A 21,849-nucleotide genomic window follows, 5' to 3' on the forward strand; every position below is an offset into this window, starting at 1 on the left:
CCAGTAGGGAACATGGCTGCCATGAAGGGAGATACTTGGTTTTAGATGAGTCCTGGGACATAATATCAGGTTGGTAAATTCATCTTAGTTTAGTGAACAGGACGGTGAGGGGAGGACACAGAAACATTCACCTCGTGGGCAATATGGGCCTGAAAACACCGGGATTTACTTGTATTGACCTGTGTTGTGGTGTCATATACTGGAGCACAGAACTATTTCTCTTATACTTATTTATTTGGGAAGTCACTGTTCCTCTTCCTTCTGCAATCTTTACGTGTACCCTAATGTCACAATTGATTATTTCTGCTGCTATATTTAGGCGATTTGGTGTCCTCCTTACTATATCCTGTAACACTGCTGTGTTCCTCCATCTCCGATTGTTATTTTAATATGTCTTTGTGCATATGTTGTTTTTAATCAGATCATGTCCAGCAATTTTGTATATCTAATAAAGATACATTTATTTATTAAACTTTATATTTGTTGGTGCATCGGTCCTTGTTTTTTTTCTAGGTGCTCATAGTTTTTTGGACAGTTAGATGCACAACATTTAGGACCCATCAGTAGAATCTTAAAAAAGGTATGTTACACTGCAAAACAAAACTTTTCTCATACTGGGTCATCTGATTATGTCAAACTTAGACCTTCAGCGGTTGATGACATCATCGCTTACGCTCTGACTGATGATGTCACAATGGCGATGATATCACAATACTATGGAATTGTAAAGTTAAGATTCCACTGTCACTTTTCTTACTTTACCTTCAACTGTTGAAGAGTGAGGACGACTTTTGTGTACTTAGCAAATTCTTTTTCATTGATATTAACTTATCATGGGAAGAAAAAGGAAGTATGGTGAGGAGAATAAGAGGAGCGCTAAAAAGAGATGCATGGAAGAGAGTTTTTCTCAGAGAGGAGAAACTTCTCAGGACATTATACAGGATGTACCTGTTGAGAAGACAGAAGATCCCTGTACAACATCTTTTGGGCATCCTCTACAGAAAAAGACCCTTAAGAAGGGGAAAAAAAGAGGAAACACATCTCCTGAGAAGGCAGATGAAACCCCAAATAAGAGAGGGAGAATGGTGGAATCTGAGAGTGGAAAGGATGATACCTCTGTAATAAGGTTTAGCGGGTCAGCTAAAACAAGGAGTTCTCAAAAACATCATGAGAGTGGTGAAGATCTAAGTTGTAGAGAACAACTTAAGAGAAAGAGGACATCTGACACTGAGACCACTACAAAGAGAAGACGTGAGAATGACAAAGCCATCTACCAAGCTCCAGAAGGTAAAGTCTATAGTCATTAAGTCACAGACCACATCCATGCTTTATATAGTGTTAATTTATTTTACAAAATGTAATCTAATGACATAATCGTATCCCGTACATCTTACCATGTACATCAGAGCTCTCCACCTTCTATACTTGGGGCTCTCCGGCCGGAACATGGTGGTATCCAGCTTCATCATGTTCAAAGTTCATGACTGGGTTAAAATAATTGTCAATTTATTGTATCATTATATGCGAGTGCGACAGTAAGATTAATTGTTAGTTCTTCTGTTTTTCTTTCTAGGAAAGCGTTTCAGACCCACCAGCGTTTCAGACCCAGTGACTACCCGTATTTCCCTGGAGAGTTTCACCTTTACCAGGAAGCTTGGAGAGGGCAGCTTTGGCAAGGTGATGCTGGCCACACATAAAACCAGCGGACATCAGCTGGCGATCAAGATGGTCAAGAAGAGGGAATTGGTGGAGAACGCTAGACACGCCATCCGCTTAGAGAGAGAGGTCCTGGAAATCACTGGAGAGAGCAGATTCTTCACACACGCCTATGGCACCTTCCAGACAGTGGTAAGAGACTCCTTTCCTTCTAGAAATTCCCCCTTTCCCCCCATCATGTTTAGTTGCTTCCATTAGAGTGCAAATCCAATCTTTGCCAGTGCAAATGAAAAGATCTGCTGTGTGCCCTTGCCGCCATTACTGATGACTATCGTTAGTGGATTTTGACTGAATCTTGAACTCGTACGCCTCCAGAGTTTGCAGATCATGGGGCCATTTTTTCCTGAACATACAGTATAGTTCCCAGAACCATGGTAAATGTTATCAGGATGTAAAAAAGCCACATTATTTACCATCATCTTCCCTCCTTTCACACAGGACTATGCATTTTATGCCATGGAATATCTGAGTGGTGGCGACTTGACTGCATTTATCAATTCCAGAGCCCCCCTGGATGTCTGCACGACCAGGTAAGAGAACAGCAGCTCTGTGACATCTGTGGCCGCTGTCTCCCATCATAGTTATTAGTGGTTCTATAGAAGTATTAATGCTGATAGGATTTTTTTTCTTCCTTCTTAGGTTCCTTGCAGCAGAAATCTTGAGTGGACTAGAGTTTCTCCACAGCCAGGGGATTATTCACCGGTAATAAGTCATTTCTTTTTTATACATAGGAGAAGGTTTACTTTGTAAAATAGTGAAATGTGGCAGAACTAAGTAATCCGATCAATAGGTGGTGTAACGTCAGACAAAAGTCACTAAAGATGCTCCAAATTTACTGTGATGAAATTTGGTGTGTTTTCAGACAGTCTGGTATACGTCTACACAAGACGGAATTAGTAACTCTGCCCCCCAGTGTTTAGTGAGTGGTCCTGTGCAGCCGCCCCCACAGCAACCCAAGCACTACAACTGATCCACGTCTGATTCACAGAACTATTTTTCTTTCTTTTTTCAGGGATTTAAAACCAGACAACATCCTTCTGGACAGCGATGGACACGCGAAGATCGCTGATTTCGGCCTTGCTGCAATGAATGTATTTGGCTCTCAGAAGATCAGTGACTTTGCCGGCACTCCCGGCTATATGGCTCCTGAGGTGACTATGTGACTACTGATATCTCTTATCTTATTATCCACCTGTGATCTTCATTTACTGTGGAGCTTGTGCAATCACAGACCCATCACCACAGCGGCCCTCATTTACTAACGCTGTCTAATTGATGGACTGTGTAAAGGCCCCCATACATATAAGACGTAGTCAGCCGAACCTGCCAATATCAGAAGTTTCAGCAAACAGTCTAATGTGTATGAGGACCTCTCAAGTCTTCACCCGGGAGGAGAAAACCACGGCACATCGGATTTCCAATGACCGATCTTTTGTTCTTCGGAGGAGTCTAGCAGCTTCTTTCTCATCGAGAACAAAGGAGCTCTCGCCCGAGCCGTGCATTCCTGTTTATGGGGGAGGTAGCTAACAACGATCTTTTGGCCAACATCTATCTAATGTATATGGGGGCTTAGGAGTGGAGGAACACTACTGGTAAATCTGGCCACGGTTGCTTTGTCTCCCAGGATGGAAAATGTACTAACTTATCCTTTTAATCAGATTTTTCCACAGATGCATCGTCAGCAGCCCTTTAATTACACGGTCGACCTGTTCTCTTTTGGGATCACAGTCTTCCAAATGGCCACAGGATCTTACCCGTTCTATACTGGTCGGAATCGACTAATGATTAAGCGTTCAGTGCAGCATGATAAACCTCGCTATCCGAACACCATGGATTCTAACATCAGGGACATCATAGAGAGAGTGAGTAATTAGACCCTTATATCTGGAGACACAGAACAGATAGGACTGTCATGAGTTGTGATAACACGCTGAACATTTCATCACCATTGTGTTGGGTATTTCAGCTTTATTCAATACAAGTGATTGGGACAACGCTGCAGCCCCCGGCACAGCCCCTCCTATATGTACAGCGTTCTTATGTACAGCCTTATTCATACTATAAAGAGGCCGCGGAGCTCACCAAAACCTCTTCAAACAGCTAATCATCATGATCATTGGGCATCGGCCCCCGTCTGATCTACTACAGACGGCCTATCCTATCCTATCTTAACCTGTCCTATCGTATCCCATCCTGTCATGTCTTATCCTGTCCTGTACTATCCTGTCCTGTCTTGTCCAGTCTTATCCTATACTGTCCTGTCCTATCCTATCCTATAATGTACTTTCCTATCCTATCCTGTACTATTCTTTCCTATCCTGTACTGTACTGTACTATCCTGTCCTGTCCTGCCCTATCCTATACTGTACTATCCTATCCTGTACTATCTTGTCCTATCTTGTCCTATCCTGTCCTATCCTGTCCTATCCTGTACTATCCTGTCCTATCCTGTACTATCCTGTCCTATCCTGTAATATCCTGTCCTATCCTACTTCTCTGTAGCAATAGTTGTTATAATAAATTCATCTTTCTATAAGAAAATGAGAATACATTTGTGACACTGATGTTTTTCTGGGATTATTCATATGACTACTTGTGATATAATAATGGTTCTTATATATTTGCAGCTCTTGTGTAAATCACCAGAGAAGAGACAGGTTGCTTGCAGCAATTTAAAAGGACATCCATTCTTCTCGCCCATAAACTGGGAGGAATTGGAGGCAGGAAGGTTGCGTCCACCATTTACAATGACACCTGTAAGTACGCAGCATTATTTTATTATACTGTCACCTCCTCGTCTGTGTAATGTGACAATATGTGTAAGAAATACTCAAATAATGAGTAATAATCATACATAGTGTAGGCCAGAATGTGTTTATCCTCCCCTGCTGGTAAACGTGTGGAATTACAGCATGGGGCAGGATGGGCAGGCCTTTACATATTTCTCAAAAGTGTAATTATTGTCCCCAATTCTCCATACGGCCACTTAGTTAAAAACTTGGATCCATTAGGCTGCGTTCACACTGTCCATTTTTTTGGTAAAAGCGCCATAATGCTCTTGCCATTTTTTTGGGAAAACCACAACAAAAGCATGCATTTTTGTCGATACTGTGGCAAAAGAAACCAATGTGGTTGTAACGTGTGAGCGCAGCCTAGTGGTGCAGTTGTAGCCGATGTGCATACCGCAGATTGCCAGGCACCACCAGTAGTTGACTTGTTCTCAAGCTAAAAGTACCGGAGGATCGTGGTGATTAGGGGTAATCTGCACATGGTTACCACGGCTCATCCACAATCTGTACAGGTGCCCTAAGGAGGGGACTAATATAATGAAATACCTAATGAATTAACCAGACTGATTTGTCTTTCTTCTATAGATCCCAGTGATGCAAACTAGCAAACAAATTGAATTGCAGCAAGTGATGTCCCGCACTGAAGCTCGGAAACCACCTATAACCCCGGAGGACCAGCGGCTGTTCTGTGGCTTCTCCTATATCAGCTACAGGTGGAAGAACATTCAAAGCCGCAGCAATAACAGCAATGGAAATGTAAAGCAGTTCCCTTCCCCCAATACCTGACTACTGGGTCAGGGAGGCGTGGACCTGGGTGTGGTCTGAATAAAACAGGCGGGGTCTGTTTGAATCCCACCCCTGAGCTTTACCATTGGTCTCTTGTCCAGAGTTCTTCCACCTACTCTGTTACATATCAGAGACCATGACCTCCTGCATTCTCTATTGCTGCCCCATACCTCATCTGGTGGCATGCTGCTTGGAGATGTAGGACCATCATACTACAGGACGGCACGGTGGCGCAGTGATTAGCGCTGTTGGCGAGCAGCACGGTGGTCCTGGGTGTAAATCTGGGACACCATCTGCAATGAGTTTGTATGTTCCCCCCGTGTCTGTGTGGGTTTCCTCCGGGTACTCCGGTTTCCTCCCACAACTCAAAACATACTGATAGGAGAAAAAAATAAAATTATTAATTATTGAACATCATCATCATGTATCTCGTGTATTTCTGTATTTATTACCAGTAAGTGATATATAGAAAGGTGGTAACACTGCACATTCTGTCATGACTTTCATATCCTATTACTTATAATGTCTACAGTGACATAAAACATTAATTTCTCAATAAGTAAGTTTTGAGACTCTAGTAGTCTGCACAGTTACAATGTAACACGTAAACTCACCGGCTCCTTCCTACAGCCTCCCTATACGTTGTTATTGCTTCCTCCTGAGAATGAGGTTGGGTTGTTACTAGAACTCCGGGTTTTCTGTTCCTACGTGTGTTATGGGAATCTTACTTAGCTGTATATGTACAGCGGGTGATGGTTGTGGGTGCATGGAGTGGGCTCAGGAGCTGAGACCGGGTCATACAAGGTGGGAGTGGGTTGGGTACACAGCTGACTCGTGCCTCTAACTGACTAAGGTTGTATTGTTACTAGAACTATGGGTTTATGGTTCTGAGTCAGGGGCGCATCTTCCTGCAGCCTCGAACTCTGAATTATCACTCACTTCCATCTCTCCATGAGGCCAAATAAAAATAATGATAAAAAGTGATCAAAAAGTCATATGTATTCCAAAATGGCACCAATAAAAACAACAGCTCATTTTACAAAAATACAAGCCCTCATACAGTTCTGTTTACAGAAAAATGAAAAAGCTAGGACTCTGACAATATGACGAGCCCCTAAAAAGCTAATAAAAAGTAATTAAAAAAAATATACACTGCGCAAAAAAACCCAAAACACTTAAACAACAGAATATAACTGCAAGTAAATCAAACTTCTGTGAAATCAAACTGTCCATTTAGGAAGCAACACTGATTGACAATCAATTTCACATGCTGTTGTGCAAATGGAATAGACAATAGATGGAAATTATTGGCAATTATCAAGACACCCTCAATAAAGGAGTGGTTCTGCAGGCGGGGACCACAGACAACATCTCAGTACCAATGCTTTCTGGCTGATGTTTTGGTCACTTTGGAATGCTGGTTGTGTTTTCACACTCATAGTAGCATGAGACGGACTCTACAACCCACAGAAGAATTACCTTTGGAAGAATTACTTGCGTTATCAAATAAGAGAATCACAGTTATGGGTGCGGCCATCTTGGGTTTGGCGGCACGGCGCCCCCAGAGGCTGGTTGCTAGGCAGCGCCTCTGGTCAGCAGTGTAGTGACCCTAAGAGCTCATTTATCAAATGGTTGTAATAGAAAGGGGGACAATCTATATAAAGGGTCTCCTGTCTATATATACTGTGTGTAGAGCCAGAGAGAAGGCTACAGAGTGACCACAGCATGTATCACCCATATCTGCGAATAAAGATCCACATTTACATCTCGTGGCTAAAAATGGAGCAAGTTAAGAGTTGAAGCAGCGCTCCAGTGGAAATAAGTGAAAAAGGCCGACATTATCCATCCAGATCAGATGGGGGAATAAAGTGCGCATCACTTATTTTCAGTGAAGTGCTGCTTCCATTCTATTTTTTCCTAATTTGAAGGTTTTTGGCCGGTTGCTGATATTTTTTCCATATATCTCTCTATATCTATAGCAAAAAAATGGCAGCCAGCTCTCCAAAAAAAAATATAGACTTTATTAGCCCGGTGTGGCGATGTTTCAGTTGCAGACAACCTTCATCACTGCTTGATCACTGCACCGCAACCGAAACGTCGCCACGCCGGGCTAATAAAGTCCATATTTTTTCAAAGATCTTTTGGAGCGCTGCCTGCCGTTTTTTTTGCTCTACTGTCTATACTTATGGATATCTGTTTGGGGGCCTTGCACCCGATATTTTGAAGATATGGTGCTGTTCCAATTTTGACTCTCTCTATATCTATAGATTTATATATAGCGCAACTTTATGTAACTGCACATGATGTTGAGCCCCTCTGTCTATATAACACACGAATGCTTATATACAGTATATATAGCACTGTCTCTTGCTATATATAAATATGTATGTGTACACAAATATACCTGTGTAATATATAGTAGTATATATACAGTATAGACCAAAAGTTTGGACACACCTTCTCATTTAAAGATTGTTCTGTATTTTCATGAGTATGAAAATTGTACATTCACACTGAAGGCATCAAAACTATGAATTATGTGGAATTATATACTTAACAAAAAAGTGTGAAAGAACTGAAAATATGTCTTATACTCTAGGTTCTTCAAAGTAGCCACCTTTTGCTTTGATGACTGCTTTGCACACTCTTGGCATTCTCTTGATGAGCTTCAAGAGGTAGTCACCGGAAATGGTGCTGGACTAGCCGAGCATGTGTCCAGACCGAAACCCTGTTGAACATTTGTGGGGCATCCTCAAACAGAAGGTGGAGGAGTGCAAAGTCTCTAACATCCACCAGCTCCGTGATGTCATCATGGAGGAGTGGAAGAGGATTCCAGTGGCAACCTGTGAAGCTCTAGTGACCTGCATGCCCAAGAGAGTTAAGGCACTGCTTGAAAATAATGGTGGCCACGAATCATCTATTTAATTCTCTTCCTCTTGTCGGAACTAATCCTCACCTTTAGCTCTACTCAACTGGCACTTCTGTTTGATTTCTAATTTTTGATCTTCCTGTAATATCTTATTTCCAGATGTTGTTCCACCATTGTTGTATCTCTGATTTGTCTTTACTTTTTTGATTCATGATAAATAAATAATTTAAATCAAAACGAAAATAATGGTGGCCACACAAAGTTTTGACACTATGAGCACAATTTGGCCATTTTCAAGTAGGGGTGTACTCACTTTTGTTGCCAGTGGCTTAGACATTAATGGCTGTGTGAGTTATTTAGAGGGCACACCAAATTTACAAGCTGTACACTGACTATTTTACATTGTATCAAAGTGTCATATCTTCAGTGTTGTCCCATGAAAATATATAATAAAATATTTACAAAAATGTGAGGGGTGTACTCACTTTTGTGATATACTGTATCCCCAAAGATCAACGGCTGTAAGCTATTCTAGTGCCTGATCTGCATTGTCTGGTGATGACTGCTATACATTGACTGGGACTACACACTGGAAATCTGGGAGATGAGACATGGGAGCCAGAATGGGAGATGAGACATGGGGGCAGAATGGGAGATGAGACAAGAAGGTCAGAATGGGAGATGAGACATGGAAGCAGAATAGGAGATGACACATAGGGGCAGAGTGGGAGATGGCACATAGTAGGCAGAATGGGAGATGAGACATGGGGGCAGAATGGGAGATGGCACATAGTAGGCAGAATGGGAGATGAGACATGGGGGCAGAATGGGAGATGAGACATGGGGGCAGAATGGGAGATGAGACATGGGGGCAGAATGGGAGATGAGACATGGGGGCAGAATGGGAGATGAGACATGGGGGCAGAATGGGAGATGATACATGGGGCAAAATGGAGAGGAGACACATGGGAGCTGAATGGAGCAAAAAAATGGGGGCAGAATGTAGAGGAGACAAGGAGGCAGAATGGGAGCTGAGACATGAGGGCAGAATGAGAGCTGACACATGGGGGTCAGAATGGGAGCTAACACATGAGGGGGGGCAGATTGGAAGCTGAGACAGGGGGAAGAATGGGAGATGAGGCATGGAGGTCAGAATGGGAGATGAGACATTGGGGGCAGAATGGGAGCTGAGACATGGAAGCAGAATGGATGATGATACATGGGGGGCAGAATGGGAGATGATACATGGGGGGCAGAATGGGAGATGATACATGGGGGGCAGAATGGGAGATAACACATGGGGCAAAATGAAGAGGAGACACATGGGGGCTGGATGGAGCAAAAAAATGGGGGCAGAATGTAGAGGAGATGTGGAGGCAGAATGAGAGCTGAGACATGGGGGCAGAATGGTAGATAAGACATGGGGGGCAGAATGGTAGATGAGACATGGGGGGCAGAATGGTAGATGAGACATGGGGGGCAGAATGGGAGATGACACATGGGGGGCAGAATGGGAGATGACACATGGGGGGCAGAATGGGAGATGAGACATGGGAGCCAGAATGGGAGATGAGACATGGGAGGCAGAATGGGAGATGACACATGGGGCAAAATTGGAGATGAGACATGGGAGCCAGAATGGGAGATGAGACATGGGGGCAGAATGTGAGCTGACACATGGGGGTCAGAATGGGAGATCACACATGGGGGGAAGAATGGGAGATGAGACATGAGGGTCAGAATGGGAGATGAGACATGGAAGCAGAATGGGAGATGAGACATGGGGGGCAGAATGTGAGTCAATTTTGGGGGCAGAATGGGAGTCAATTTTGGGGGCAGAATGGGAGATGATACATGGGGCAGATTGGGAGCTGACACATAGGGCAAAATGGAGAAGAGACACATGGGGATCAGAATGGGAGCTCAGACATGGGGGGGCAGAATGGAAGATTAGACAGGGGGGAAGAATGGGAGATGAGACATTAGGGTCAGAATGGGAGATGAGACATGGAAGCAGAATGGGAAATCACACATGGGGGCAGAATGGAAGATGAGACATGGGGGGCAGAATGGGAGATGATACATGGGGGGCAGAATGGGAGATGACACATGGGAGCCAGAGTGGGAGATGAGACATGGGGGCAGAATGGGAGATGAGACATGAAGGTCAGAATAGGACCTGACACATGGGGTTCAGAATGGGAGCTAACACATGGGGGGGGGCAGAATGGAAGCTTAGACAGGGGGGAAGAATGGGAGCTGACACATGGGGTTCAGAATGGGAGCTCACACATGGGGGGCAGAACGGAAGCTTAGACGGGGGGAAGAATGGGAGATAAGACATGGGGGCAGAATGGGAGATGACACATGGGGGGTAGAATGGGAGATGACACATGGGGGGTAGAATGGGAGATGATACATGGGGGGCAGAATGGGAGATGAGACATGGGGGGTAGAATGGGAGATGATACATGGGGGGAAGAATGGGAGATGACACATGGTTGGCAGAATGGGAAATGAGACATGGGGGCAGAATGGGAGATGACACATGGGGCAGAATGGGAGCTGACACATGGGGCAAAATGGAGAGTAGACACATGGGGGCTTGATGGAGCAAAAAAATGGGGGCAGAATGTAGAGGAGACGTGGAGGCAGAATGGGAGCTGAGACATCAGGGCAGAATGGGAGATTAAACATGGGGGGCAGAATGGGAGCTGAAACATTGGGGGCAGAATGGGAGCTGAAACATTGGGGGCAGAATGGGAGCTGAGACATGGGGGCAGAATTAGAGTTAACACATGGGGCAGAATGAGAGCTAACACATGGGGGCAGAATGGAAGCTGAGACATGGGGGGCAGAATGGAAGCTGAGCATTGGGGGCAGAATGGAAGCTGAGAATTGGGTTCAGAATGGGAGCTGAGACATGGGGGCAGAATGGGAGAAGACACATAGGGGGCAGAATGGGAGAAGACACATAGGGGGCAGAATGGGAGCTGACACATGGGGGGCAGAATGGGAGCTGAGAAATGGGGGCAGAATGGAACCTGAGAATTGGGTTCAAAATGGAAGCTGAGACATGGGGGGCAGAATGGGAGATGACACATGGGGGGCAGAATGGGAGATGACATATGGGGGGCAGAATGGGAGATGACACATGGGGGGCAGAATGGGAGATGACACATGGGGGGCAGAATGGGAGATGACACATGGGGGGCAGAATGGGAGATGACACATGGGGGGCAGAATGGGAGATGACACATGGGGGGCAGAATGGAATATGAGACATGGGGGCAGAATGGAATATGAGACAAGGGGGCAGAATGGAATATGAGACAAGGGGGCAGAATGGAATATGAGACAAGGGGGCAGAATGAAAGCTAACACATGGGGGTAGACAGAATGAGAGCTAACACATGGGGGGCAGAATGAGAGCTAACACATGCACATGGGGGTCAGAATGGAAGCTGAGACATGGGAGGCAGAATAGGAGATGACACATGGTTGCAGAATGGGAGCTGAGACAAGGGGGGCAGAATAGAAGCTGAGAAATGGAGGCAGAATGGAAGCTGAGACATAGGGGCAGAATGGTAAATGACACATGGGGGGCAGAATGGAAGCTGAGACACGGGGGGCAAAATGGGAGAGGAGACATGGGGGGCAGAATGGGAGTTGACACATTGGGGGGCAGAATGGGAGCTGACACATTGGGGGGCAGAATGGGAGCTGACACATTGGGGGGCAGAATGGGAGCTGACACATTGGGGGGCAGAATGGGAGCTGACACATTGGGGGGCAGAATGGGAGCTGAGAAATGGGAGGCAGAATGGGAGATGAGACCTGGGGGGCAGAATGGAAGCTGAGAATTGGGTTCAGAATGGAAGCTGAGACATGGGGGGCAAAATAGGAGATGAGACATGGGGGGCAAAATGGGAGATGAGACATGGGGGGCAGAATGGGAGATGAGACATGCGGGGCAGAATGCGCGCTAACACATGGGGGCCAGAATGGAGAAATATGCAGGGAGAATGAAGTCACATGGGGCCAGGATGGGAGAACATATCAGGGCAAGATGAAGACATATGGGGTCCAGAATGGAGTACATATGGAAGCAGGATGTGGGACATTATTACATTATTACTGTAGGGGCTAATAAAAGGATATTATTACAAGTGTGATGTATTTTATTTTTGAGAATGCTGTTTTCAGTGGGGAGGGGGCCCTGTTCCTGTGCAGGGTGGCACTATGTCGCTTTTTTTCTTCATTTGGTGTAGTGTAGAAGTTGGTGAAAAATTAGGGAATGTGCTCTGGAAACTGCTCTAGATAACTATGTGTTACTTTCTGCAGAGACGAGTCCTTGCTGGAAGAAGTGATGGCAGTCTGTGCTGGATGAAGAGGAAAAGCGAAGATGAAGGACTTCAACTAGAGACGTTACCGGTGAGTCAGTGTGTTACCTGTACATTTACACTATGCATTACATACTATACACAGAGCTCCTATATACTGTACTTAAAAAGAGTTTTAGGTAAAATAAGAAATGTTTAATAGGTTAGAGTAGAGTAGGGCCCGGGCAGAAGAATCTCCTTGTCGTGGTGGCAGCTTAAAAAAATCTTTTGGCCAAAACAAAAGCTGCTGGCTATGTAGGTGATCTGGTATTCGATGGAACTGTTAATATGTGATTGGTGAGGACGTGGTGCAGAAAGTGGAGTTTTTCCAAGAGTGAGCGGTGGCACTGTGGAAGGTTCGAGGGGTGGAGCTGGTGTGGAGCCTGGGGTGAAGTCTCAGGGGGGCCCAAAAACTTTGGCTGTATGGGGCCCTAAAATTCCTGGAGGCAGCCCTGCAATGTATTCAGGCAGGTCACATTCTCCTGGCATTCACCAAACCTAGAGCCATCCATCAGATGCAGGGCTGCCACCAGTAATTTGGGGGCCCCATACTGACAAAATTTTTGGGCCCCCTTGAAACTCCAGCCAGGCTCCATCCCAGCTCCACCTCCACCCCAGCTCTGTCTCCATCCCTCAAAAGTTCCACAGTCCCACCGCCCACTCCTGGAAAAACTCTACTTTCTGCACCACATCTTCACCAATCACACATTAACATTTCCCATTGAACAGCAGATCACATATATAGCCAGCAGCTTTTGTTTTTGCCAAAAGATATTTTAAGTCACCACCACGACAAGGAGACTCTTCTGGCCGGGCCATAATCTACGCTAACCTATTAAAAATTTCTTATAATATCCAATATTCTTTTTAGGTATATTTTTATTTATGGGAATGTGTTACATATATTTTTTAAAATGACCAATAATACCACGTATAAGGGACAAATACCATCACACCATGACCAGATCACATAATACCACCACATAGTGACCGAATAATACCACATGCAAGGGACAAATACCACCACACTATGACCAGATCACATATTACCACCACATAGTGACCGAATACAATACTGATTATTAATAAAAAAAAGAAAACTAATATTACCATAAGTACCATTATACACAGGAGCTCTGTACAACGTACACAGTGTATAGTGTAAATGTACAGATAACACATTGACTCACCGGTGACATTTCTAGTTGAAGTCCTTCATCTTTGCTTTTCCTCTTCATCCAGCGCAGACTGCCATCACTTCTTCCAGCCAGGACTCGTCTCTGCATAAGATAACACAGTTATCAAGAACAGTTTCCAGAGCACATAACCCAATTTTTCCCCAGCTTCTACACTGCACAAGATAAAGAAAATAAAGCAACCTAGTGTCGCCTTGCACAGTAACATGACCCCCCTCACAAGGTCTTCATCCTGTCCCCCATGTCTCCATTTTGCCTCCATTCTGCCCCCCATGTCTCAAGCTTGCCCCCATCCTCTCCCCCATGTCTCCATCCCGCTCCCTATGTCTCCATTTTGCCTCCATTCTGCCCCCCATGTCTCTATCCTGGCCCCCATGTCTCCATTTTGCCTCCATTCTGCCCCCAATGTCTCCATTCTGCCCCCAATGTCTCCATCAAGCCCCGCCCCCTACACCCCCTGTACAGAGAACAGAGGGCCCCCCGGTTCGCTAATCATGTCGGCAGCACTGCCGATATGATTAGTGATGGGCCCTCTGGAGAGCGATCTCCCTGCTCTGCCTGCTGCCGCAGTGGCCTTCTACCTCCTGTGCGCAGCGCGACACTGCTGGAGCGTGCGCAGGAGGTCAGTCTCAGGGTGATGACGTCATCGCCCTGGGACTGCTTCCTGTACGCGCTGACGGACCCGGCGTCGCTCCAGGCAGCGTGTTCAGGGCCCCGGCAGCCGGATACTTACCTCTCCTCGTGCCTCCGCAGATCCGCTGTCTTCCTGGTCTGCGCTCCCTGTGACGTCTCAGGTCAGAGGGTGCGGTGACGACTTTCCACCGCGTCCTCCCCTGAGCCATCACAGGCAGCGCAGAGCGGGAATACGCCGGCAACGCAGGAGTATAGACCTGAGCAGCGGCAGCAGGTGAGGAGGAGGGAGGTGAATATTTGATTTTTTTTTTTTTTTTATGTATGGAGGCATGGGGCATTATATGGGCGGGGGTGACAGCCTGCATGGGGCATTATATTGGGGGCGGGTGACATCCTGCATGGGGCTTTATATGGGTGGGTTAACAGCATGCATGGGGCATAATATGGGAGGGTAACAGCCTGCATGGGGCATTATATGGGGGGATGACATCCTGCATGGGGCATTATATGGGGGGAGGACATCCTGCATGGGGCATTATATGGTGGGAGGACATCCTGCATGGGGCATTATATGGTGGGGTGACAGCCTGCATGGGGCATTATATGGGGGGGGTGACAGCATGCATGGGGCATTATATGGGGGGTGACATCCTGCATGGGGCATTATATGGGGGGAAGGGACATCCTACATGAGGCATTATAAGGGGGGGTGACATCCTGCATGGGGCTTATATTGCGGGGTGACATCCTGCATGGGGCATTATATGGGGGGGAGAAGTGACATCCTGCATGGTGCATTATATGGGGGATGGCATTCTGCATGGGGCATTATATGGGGGGGGAGTGATATCCTGCATGGGGCATTATATGTGGGGGAGTGACATTTTTCATGGTGCATTATATGATGAGTGACATTCTGCATGGGGCATTATATGGAGGGGAAGGGACATCCTACATGGGTCATTATATGGGGGGGAGGGACATCCTGCAATAGGGCATTATATGGGGGGGGAGTGACATCCTGCATGGGGCATTATATGGGGGGAAGTGGCATCCTGCAAGGGGCATTATATGGGGGGTGACATCCTGCATGGGACATTATATGGGGTGGGGACAGCCTGCATGGGGCATTATAAGGGGGGGGGGGACAGCCTGCATGGGGCATTATAAGGGGGGGACGGGACAGCCTGCATGGAGCTTTATATGGGGGCCAGTATCCTGTATGGAGCCTTATATGGGGGCCAGTATCCTGTATGGAGCATTTTATGGGGGCTAGTATACTGTGTGGAGCGTTATATGGGGCCATTATCCTGAATGGAGCGTTATATGGGGGCCAGTATCCTGTATGGAGCATTTTTGGGGGGCCAGTATCCTGTATGGAGCGTTATATGGGGACCAGTATCCTGTATGGAGGATTTTTTTGGGGGCCAGTATCCTGTATGGAGCGTTATTTGGGGGCCAATATCCTGTATGGAGCATTTTTGGGGGGCCAGTACACTCTGTGGAGCGATTCGCCGGTTTCTGAGCTATTGTAGAATTTAAAATAGATATCAGTCATATAATATAAGAAGTGAAATCTTTGCATTGTACTATACTTTTATTTCTCTACAGTATCTGTGCATCATGAATCGTGGTATGTGTTAAAGGGGCCCACTGAGACTCTTTCGCCCGGGGCCCAGAAAAACCTGGATCCGGCCCTTTGTGGTACTATCATGCTAGTAGTACTACCACCAGTGGCTGGCTGGCAGGACATGCCGGGTGGGCATGATAGTACCACAGAGGCTTGCAGGACATACTAGGCATGAATCATGCTTAGTATGTCCTGCCAGCCTCTGTGCACTATCATGCCCAGCATGTCCTGTCCTGCCAGCCAATGGTGGTACCATCATGCATGCCCATTGCCCAGTCACTGGTGGTGTGGTACTATCATGCTAGTACTAACACCAGTGGCTGGCTGGCAGGACATGCCATGTGAGCTTGAATGCTAGTACCACAGAGGCTGGCAGTACATACTGGGCAATGGTCATGATAGTACCACCAGTAGACTGACTAGGCGGTCTCCAGGGCTCCATCTCCCCTTCTCGCTGCTGTTAGGATGGGTTAACATTGCGTTTATGCTGTGCGTTACAACGGATCCGTTGTAAATCAGCGCAGACGCAATGTACCGTAGACTTGCATTGCAAAAATAGGCATGCATTTGAAAGTATGCATTATTTGCAACGCGCAGGAAAACATGGTCGGCGGCTGGAGGCCAGCTGAGCACTTCTCTGACAACTGTGTTCTAGTGTCATTCTGTGCCTGCTCATCTCTGTCAGCAGGCATATTTGTCTGATGGCAAAGATGTAGCAGAGCTGGAGACAGAAGATCCGTGGATTACGTCAGGGCGAGGATTTTGTTATTTATTAACCGGTTCCCGACCGCCCACTGTACATAAACGTCCGCGCTGCCTGGGCTCTGTGCAGCGCGGACGTTTAAAAACGGTGGGTGGTCTCGCAGCGCTCAGGACCCCCAGGGTCCTGCAAGCGCTGCGATTCCGGTGCAAAGCGTTAGCTCTGACAGGGAACATCATCGGGACCTGATTGGATCTGGTCCCAGTGATGTTAACCCTTTGCTGTCTTCTATATGCTGCGATCTATAGTGATCGCGGCATATAGGAGACAGCAGGAGGAGAGGGGGTCGTCTTACTTACCTCCGAAGACCTCCGATTCCTTTCAGGACCTGGGGTTGCTATGGCAGCTGGAGGTCACATGACCGCCTCCAGCTCTGCCATATATGGTGTCCTGTCTGGCTCAGCCTGCAAGCTGAGCCAGACAGGAGACTCTGCCTGAAACAGGGAAGATCTCATGTAATGTAATGTAATATATGTCTATTACATTACATGAGATCAGTGATCAGAAAAATAAAAATTAATGTCCCATACAGGGACTAAGTAAAAATGTAAAAAAAAGTAAAAAAAAAAAGTTTTTAAACTGTTAAAAAAAAAAATCACAAAATAAATAAAAATAAATAAACAAAATATTAAACCAATAAATCCGTATATTTTTACAAAACCAAAAAAAGAACACATATTTGGTATCGCCGCGTCCAAAACAACCCGAGCTATAAAACTGTCACACTAATTAACTCCTTCTGTGCACACCGTAATAAAAATAAATAAAAAACGGAGCAAAAAAATATGCTTTTTCCTCATATCGCCAAACAAAAAGTGGAAAAAAATGCGATCAGAAAGCAAAATAGAAAAAAAAATGGTACCGCTGAAAACGTCATCTTGTTCCGCAAAAAACAAGCCGCCATACAGTTCCATCAGTCGAAAAATAAAAAAGTTATAGTGCTCAGAATAAAGCAATGCAAAAAAAATATTTTTTTCTATAAATTTGTTTTATTGTGTAAAAGCGCCAAAACATAAAAAAATATACAGTAAGTGTAGTATCGCTGTAAATGTACTGACCCGAAGAATAACGCTGCCTGATCACTTTTACCACACGCAGAACGGCATAAAAAAAACCTCAAAGAACAATTCCTGAATTGGTTTTTGTTAATTTTACCTCCCAAAAAACGGAATAGAAAGCGATCAAAAAATGTCACGTACCCAAAAATAGTACCAATAAAAATGTCAACTCGTCCTGCAAAAAACAAGCCATCACATGACTGTCGGCCGAAATATGGAAAAATTATAGCTCTCAAAATATGGTGATGCAAAAACTAGATTTTGCAAAAAAAAGCGTCTTTTAGTGTGTGACAGCTGTGAGTCATAAAAACCCGATATAAATCTGGTATCTCTGTAATCGCACCGACCCGAAGAATAAAGTAATCTCATCACTTATACCGCACGAGGAGTGGCGTAAAAAATAAATATAACCAATTCTTCACCTGCTACTGATTTGTTTATTATGTCTCCGAAAGATCGCAGTAAGGCTCTGCTCACATTTATCCTGCGCTCTGCGCTGAGCACTTACACCAGAGTTTCCGTGTAAATCTCTGAAATACGTGATTCAGCCAGAACCCATGACGGAAGATTCCCTGTAATGAGGCAGATATAGACCACTGTGGACGCCGTCTAGCCTGGGATCCCACGGTGTCATTTGTTTTAGGCGTGCATAAAAGTGCGGTTGGCCGTTTTGTGCACTTCTGAAAAAAAGGACACCGCTAAACAGAGGCCAGACGGAGTCCAGAGTAACTCTGCTGCCTCATTACAGTGAATGGATCCCGCAGGGGTTTCATCTGAATTATATCACTTGGAAATTTAGATGGAAACCCCGATGTAAGTGCTCGGCCTAGAGCGCCGGATAAATGTTACATAAAATGTTCCCAATAAAAGCTTCAACTCAGTCCTCAAAAAAAGCTAGTCCCCACTCAGGTCTGTCATCTGTTAAAAGTATAAGGGACTTCCAAGTTACTGGTAGCAGAAAGTCTCTGGAAAAGCGAAATGGCCCTTGCCCCCCAAAAGAAATTCAGAAAATTTTGTGCTCCCAAATCCAAATGCCTATTCTACAATAATTTGTTCTCCAATTGTCAAATAGCACTCCGTCCCCCCCAGATCTCGCCGTATGGTTGAGCGGTACGATACAGCCACATATGGGGTATTGCCACTTTTAGAAGAAATTGTGTGACACATTTCGGCACCATGCCCTGTGTGAAAATGTAAAATCTGAGGGTAAAACATTTTTTTGTGGTAAAAATATAATTATGCTTTTTTCACTGCCCAATTGTATAAAATAAAAAATTAAAAAATACTCACTACTTCCCTAGATGAATTCCTTGAGAGGTGTAGTTTACAAAATGGGGTCACTTGTGGGGGTTTCTGCTGTTTTGGCATGTCAGCGACTCTTCAAATGTGACATGGTGTCAGCCACCTATCCCAGCCAACATAGCGCTCCTTTCTCTTCCGAACCCTGCCGTACACCAAAGCAGTGGTTTTCCCCCACATATGGGGTATCGGCGTACTCAGGAGAAATTGCACAACAAATTTCATGGTGCAATTTATTCTGTTACCCTTATGATAATGCAAAATTAAGGGATGAAAAACGGTTTTGTGGGAAAAATTAGAAAATTTTATTTTTACAGCTCAATATTATAAACTTCTGTGAAGCACCTTGGGGTTCAAGGTGCTCACCACACATCTAGATAAGTTCCCTAAGGGGTCTAGTTTCCAAAATGGTGTCACTTGTGGGAGGTTTCCACTGTTTAGGCACTTCAGAAGCTCTCCAAACGCAACATGGCGTCCTCTAATTATTCAGACAAATTTTACATTCAAAAAGTCAAATGGCGCTCCTTCCCTTTCAAACCCTGCCGTGCGCCCAAACAGTGGTTTGCCTCCACATATGGGGTATCAGCGAGTTCAGGAGAAATTGCACAACAAATTTCATAGTGCAATTTTTCCCATTACCCTTATGATAATGCAAAATTAAGGGATGAAAAATGTTTTTGTGGGAAAAATGTGAAAATTTTATTTTTACAGCTCAATATTATAAACTTCTGTGAAGCACCTTGGGGTTCAAGGTGCTCAACATACATCTAGATAAGTTCCCTAAGGGGTCTAGTTTCCAAAATGGTGTCACTTGTGGGGGGTTTCCACTGTTTAGGCACATCAGGAGCTCTCCAAACGCAACATGGCGTCTGCTAATTATTCAGACAAATTTTATATTCAAAAAGTCTAATGGCGCTCCTTCCCTTCCGAACCCTGCAGTGCGCCCAAACAGTGGTTTTCCCTCACATATGGGGTATCAGCACGCTCAAGAGAAATTGCACAAAAAATTTGGGGTCCATTTTTTCCTGTTACCGCTGTGAAAATAGAAAAAATTGGGTCTAAAGTAACATTTTTGTGAAAAAAGTTAAATATTAATTTTTTTCTTCCACATTCCAAAAATTCCTGTGAAGCACCTGAAGGGTTAATAAAGTTCTTGAATGTGGTTTTGAGCACCTTGAGGGGTGCAGTTTTTAGAATGGTGTCACTTTTTGGTATTTTCTGTCATAAAGACCCCTCAAAGTGACTTCAAATATGATGTGGTCCCTAAAAAAATGTTTTTGTAAATTTTGTTCAAAAAATGAGAAATCGCTGGTCAACTTTTAACCCTTATAGCTCCCTAACAAAAAAAAATTTTGTTCCAAAATTGTGCTGATGTAAAGTAGACATGTGGGAAATGTTATTTATTAACTATTTTGTGTGACACATCTCTCTGATTTAAGCTCATGAAAATTCAAAGTTGGAAAATTGGAAAATTTTCAAAATTTTTGCCAAATTTCCGATTTTTTCACAAATAAACGTAAGTTATATCGAAGAAATTTTACCAGTATCATGAAGTACAATATGTCACAAAAAAACAATCTCAGAATCAGGGGAATACGTTGAAGCGTTCCAGAGTAATTACTTCATAAAGTGACCTTGGTCAGAATTGAAAAAATTGGCCCGGTCACGAAGGCAAAAACAGGCTCTGGTGCGAAGTGGTTAAAGATGGAGTCCCTACATGTGTTTTGTGTTTTATTTTTATTAAAAAAAAATTTCTGTGTTGTGGTTTTTTTTTCTGTTTACTAGAAATTCATGGTGGCCATGTCTAGTTTGGCGTGACGCCATGAATTTCAGGCTTAGTGCCAGCTGATAATACAAAGCTGGTACTGACCCCATTATTACCCAGCGTGCCACCCCCACCAGGGCCGTTGGAAGAGCCGGATAAAGTGCCTGGAAATGGCGCTACGATGTATGCACCAATTCCAGGGGTGGCTGCGGGCTGCCGTTTTCAGCGTGGGGGGCCCAGAATGCTTGGGCCTTACCATGCTGAGAATCCCAGACCCCAGCTGCCTGGTTTTTTACCAGGCTGGCGATCAAAATATGGCGGGAGCCCACGCATTTTTTTTTGTATTATTTTTTTAAATAATTAAAAAAAAACATTGGGCTTTCCTGACTTTTGATCGCCAGGCAGCTAGAAGTGGCAGCCTGTAGCTGTCTGCTTTATCTGCGCTGAGAATCAAAAATTCTGCGGAGCGCTATGTCATTTTTGTTTTATTATTTATTTATTTTCACACTTCTATATGTGTGACAGGCCCAACAGCTAATCACAGACGCTGACACAGAAAATGGGCGTCTGTGATTGGCTGCTTGAGTAACCTGAAAGTAGCCCATACATAGTACCATACTAGAATGTATGGGCTGATTGTACATTACTCGAACAGCCAGTCACAGACGCCCATCCTCTTTGACAGCATCTGTGATTGGCTGTTGGGTCTGTGACATATAGAAGTGTGAAAAGAAATCATTTTTAAAAACATGATGTAGCACTCTGCAGAATTTTTGATTCTCACCGCAGGTAAAGCGGACAGCTACAGCCTGCCACCCCCAGCTGCCTGGCTTTACCTTGGCTGGCGATCAAAAGACAGAGAAGCCGAATATTTGTTTTAAACTTATTTAAAATATTTTTTTTTAGAAAAAGGTGTGTGCTCCTGCCATATGTTGATCACCAGCCAGATAAAACAAGGCAGCTGGG

This window comes from Phyllobates terribilis, unplaced genomic scaffold (genome assembly GCF_046119375.1).
Source record: "Phyllobates terribilis strain yellow unplaced genomic scaffold, ASM4611937v1 Scaffold_8__6_contigs__length_399053987, whole genome shotgun sequence".
Lineage (NCBI taxonomy): Eukaryota > Metazoa > Chordata > Amphibia > Anura > Dendrobatidae > Phyllobates > Phyllobates terribilis.